This window comes from Rhynchophorus ferrugineus, unplaced genomic scaffold (genome assembly GCF_030347505.1).
Source record: "Rhynchophorus ferrugineus isolate W39M unplaced genomic scaffold, kcgeb_rfMv2 rfM3, whole genome shotgun sequence".
Lineage (NCBI taxonomy): Eukaryota > Metazoa > Arthropoda > Insecta > Coleoptera > Curculionidae > Rhynchophorus > Rhynchophorus ferrugineus.
The window spans coordinates 73,356,467-73,361,589 of NW_027472582.1; positions in this window are offsets into that span (position 1 = coordinate 73,356,467).

Here is a 5,123-nt window from a genome sequence, read left to right on the forward strand (position 1 = left end):
TGGTGGTATAGTAAATTCTGTACAAGGCTTAGATTTTAAGATATATTATAAAAAGTGTATTTTCAAAAAAATTATGGATTTCGGTTTTTGTTAGATACCATTGAAACTGTCAATTCTAAAGCAATTTAACATAGATTTTCGTTTCTTACAACTCAAAATACATATATTTTGGGAGTTTTAACTTAATCCGAGAGGTTGAAAAATATTGCACTTTTTCTATCTAAATGGTCGGAAAATTTGCGATTTTTTGCCATTTTCAATATTTTTGTTCCCATTTCTGTTCCGATAATCTCAGGTTAATATAAATCACAAAATTTATTAAGAATTTTACGCCGAATCGAATGGTGGTATAGTAAATTCCGTACAATGCTTAGTTTTCAAGATATATTATAAAAAGTGTATTTTCAAAAAAATTATGGATTTCGGTTTTTGTTAGATATCATTGAAACTGTCAATTCTAAAGCAATTTAACATAGACTTTCGTTTCTTACAACTCAAAATACATATATTTTGGGAGTTTTATCTTAATCCGAGAGGTTGAAAAATATTGCACTTTTTCTATCTAAATGGTCGGAAAATTTGCGATTTTCTGCCATTTTCAATATTTTTGTTCCCATTTCTGTTCGGATAATCTCAGGTTAATATAAATCACAAAATTTATTAAGAATTTTGCGCCGAATCGAATGGTGGTAGAGTAAATTCTGTACAATCCTTAGTTTTTAAGATATATTATAAAAAGTGTATATTCAAAAAAAATTATGGATTTCGGTTTCTGTTAGATATCATTGAAACTGTCATTTCTAAAGCAATTTAACATAGATTTTCGTTTCTTGCAACTCAAAATACATATATTTTGGGAGTTTTATCTTAATCCGAGAGGTCGAAAAATATTGCACTTTTTCTATCTAAATGGTCGGAAAATTTGCGATTTTTTGCCATTTTCAATATTTTTGTTCCCATTTCTGTTCGGATAGTCTCAGGTTAATATAAATCACAAAATTTATTAAGAATTTTACGCCGAATCGAATGGTGGTATAGTAAATTCTGTACAATCCTTAGTTTTTAAGATATATTATAAAAAGTGTATTTTTAAAAAAATTATGGATTTCGGTTTTTGTTAGATATCATTGAAACTGTCAATTCTAAAGCAATTTAACATAGATTTTCGTTTCTTACAACTCAAAATACATATATTTTGGGAGTTTTATCTTAATCCGAGAGGTTGAAAAATATTGCACTTTTTCTATCTAAATGGTCGGAAAATTTACGATTTTTTGCCATTTTCAATATTTTTGTTCCCATTTCTGTTCGGATAGTCTCAGGTTAATATAAATCACAAAATTTATTAAGAATTTTACGCCGAATCGAATGGTGGTATAGTAAATTCTGTACAATCCTTAGTTTTTAAGATATATTATAAAAAGTGTATTTTCAAAAAAATTATGGATTTCGGTTTTTGTTAGATATCATTGAAACTGTCAATTCTAAAGCAATTTAACATAGATTTTCGTTTCTTACAACTCAAAATACATATATTTTGGGAGTTTTATCTTAATCCGAGAGGTTGACAAATATTGCACTTTTTCTATCTAAATGGTCGGAAAATTTACGATTTTTTGCCATTTTCAATATTTTTGTTCCCATTTCTGTTCGGATAGTCTCAGGTTAATATAAATCACAAAATTTATTAAGAATTTTACGCCGAATCGAATGGTGGTATAGTAAATTCTGTACAATCCTTAGTTTTTAAGATATATTATAAAAAGTGTATTTTCAAAAAAATTATGGATTTCGGTTTTTGTTAGATATCATTGAAACTGTCAATTCTAAAGCAATTTAACATAGATTTTCGTTTCTTACAACTCAAAATACATATATTTTGGGAGTTTTATCTTAATCCGAGGGGTTGAAAAATATTGCACTTTTTCTATCTAAATGGTCGGAAAATTTGCGATTTTTTGCCATTTTCAATATTTTTGTTCCCATTTCTGTTCGGATAGTCTCAGGTTAATATAAATCACAAAATTTATTAAGAATTTTTCGCCGATCGAATGGTGGTATAGTAAATTCTGTACAATCCTTAGTTTTTAAGGTATATTATAAAAAGTGTATTTTCAAAAAAATTATGCATTTCGGTTTTTGTTAGATATCATTGAAACTGTCAATTCTAAAGCAATTTAACATAGATTTTCGTTTCTTACAACTCAAAATACATATATTTTGGGAGTTTTATCTTAATCCGAGAGGTTGAAAAATATTGCACTTTTTCTATCTAAATGGTCGGAAAACTTGCGATTTTTTGCCATTTTCAATATTTTTGTTCCCATTTCTGTTCGGATAGTCTCAGGTTAATATAAATCACAAAATTTATTAAGAATTTTACGCCGAATCGAATGGTGGTATAGTAAATTCTGTACAAGGCTTAGATTTTAAGATATATTATAAAAAGTGTATTTTCAAAAAAATTATGGATTTCGGTTTTTGTTAGATACCATTGAAACGGTCAATTCTAAAGCAATTTAACATAGATTTTCGTTTCTTACAACTCAAAATACATATATTTTGGGAGTTTTATCTTAATCCGAGAGGTTGAAAAATATTGCACTTTTTCTATCTAAATGGTCGGAAAATTTGCGATTTTTTGCCATTTTCAATATTTTTGTTCCCATTTCTGTTCGGATAATCTCAGGTTAATATAAATCACAAAATTTATTAAGAATTTTACGCCGAATCGAATGGTGGTATAGTAAATTCCGTACAATGCTTAGTTTTTAAGATATATTATAAAAAGTGTATTTTCAAAAAAATTATGGATTTCGGTTTCTGTTAGATATCATTGAAACTGTCAATTCTAAAGCAATTTAACATAGATTTTCGTTTCTTGCAACTCAAAATACATATATTTTGGGAGTTTTATCTTAATCCGAGAGGTCGAAAAATATTGCGCTTTTTCTATCTAAATGGTCGGAAAATTTGCGATTTTTTGCCATTTTCAATATTTTTGTTCCCATTTCTGTTCGGATAGTCTCAGGTTAATATAAATCACAAAATTTATTAAGAATTTTACGCCGAATCGAATGGTGGTATAGTAAATTCTGTACAATCCTTAGTTTTTAAGATATATTATAAAAAGTGTATTTTTAAAAAAATTATGGATTTCGGTTTTTGTTAGATATCATTGAAACTGTCAATTCTAAAGCAATTTAACATAGATTTTCGTTTCTTACAACTCAAAATACATATATTTTGGGAGTTTTATCTTAATCCGAGAGGTTGAAAAATATTGCACTTTTTCTATCTAAATGGTCGGAAAATTTACGATTTTTTGCCATTTTCAATATTTTTGTTCCCATTTCTGTTCGGATAGTCTCAGGTTAATATAAATCACAAAATTTATTAAGAATTTTACGCCGAATCGAATGGTGGTATAGTAAATTCTGTACAATCCTTAGTTTTTGAGATATATTATAAAAAGTGTATTTTCAAAAAAATTATGGATTTCGGTTTTTGTTAGATATCATTGAAACTGTCAATTCTAAAGCAATTTAACATAGATTTTCGTTTCTTACAACTCAAAATACATATATTTTGGGAGTTTTATCTTAATCCGAGAGGTTGAAAAATATTGCACTTTTTCTATCTAAATGGTCGGAAAATTTGCGATTTTCTGCCATTTTCAATATTTTGGTTCCCATTTCTGTTCGGATAATCTCAGGTTAATATAAATCACAAAACTTATAAAGAATTTTACGCCGAATCGAATGGTGGTATAGTAAAATCCGTACAATGCTTAGTTTTTAAGATATATTACAAAAAGTGTATTTTCAAAAAAATTATGGATTTCGGTTTTTGTTAGATATCATTGAAACTGTCAATTCTAAAGCAATTTAACATAGATTTTCGTTTCATACAACTCAAAATACATATATTTTGGGAGTTTTATCTTAATCCGAGAGGTTGAAAAATATTGCACTTTTTCTATCTAAATGGTCGGAAAATTTGCGATTTTTTGCCATTTTCAATATTTTTGTTCCCATTTCTGTTCGGATAATCTCAGGTTAATATAGATCACAAAATTTATTAAGAATTTTACGCCGAATCGAATGGTGGTATAGTAAATTCCGTACAATGCTTAGTTTTTAAGATATATTATAAAAAGTGTATTTTCAAAAAAATTATGGATTTCGGTTTTTGTTAGATATTATTGAAACTGTCAATTCTAAAGCAAATTAACATAGATTTTCGTTTCTTACAACTCAAAATACATATATTTTGGGAGTTTTATCTTAATTCGAGAGGTTGAAAAATATTGCACTTTTTCAATCTAAATGGTCGGAAAATTTGCGATTTTTTGCCATTTTCAATATTTTTGTTCCCATTTCTGTTCGGATAGTCTCAGGTTAATATAAATCACAAAATTTATTAAGAATTTTACGCCGAATCGAATGGTGCTATAGTAAATTCTGTACAATCCTTAGTTTTTAAGATATATTATAAAAAGCGTATTCTCAAAAAAATTATGCATTTCGGTTTTTGTTAGATATCATTGAAACTATCAATTCTAAAGCAAATTAACATAGATTTTCGTTTCTTACAACTCAAAATACATATATTTTGGGAGTTTTATCTTAATCCGAGAGGTTGAAAAATATAGCACTTTTTCTATCTAAATGGTCGGAAAATTTGCGATTTTCTGACATTTTCAATATTTTTGTTCCCATTTCTGTTCGGATAATCTCTGGTTAATATAAATCACAAAATTTATTAAGAATTTTACGCCGAATCGAATGGTGGTATAGTAAATTCCGTACAATGCTTAGTTTTTAAGATATATTATAAAAAGTGTATTTTCAAAAAAATTATGGATTTCGGTTTTTGTTAGATATCATTGAAACTGTCAATTCTAAAGCAATTTAACATAGACTTTCGTTTCTTACAACTCAAAATACATATATTTTGGGAGTTTTATCTTAATCCGAGAGGTTGAAAAATATAGCACTTTTTCTATCTAAATGGTCGGAAAATTTGCGATTTTCTGACATTTTCAATATTTTTGTTCCCATTTCTGTTCGGATAATCTCAGGTTAATATAAACCACAAAATTTATTAAGAATTTTACGCCG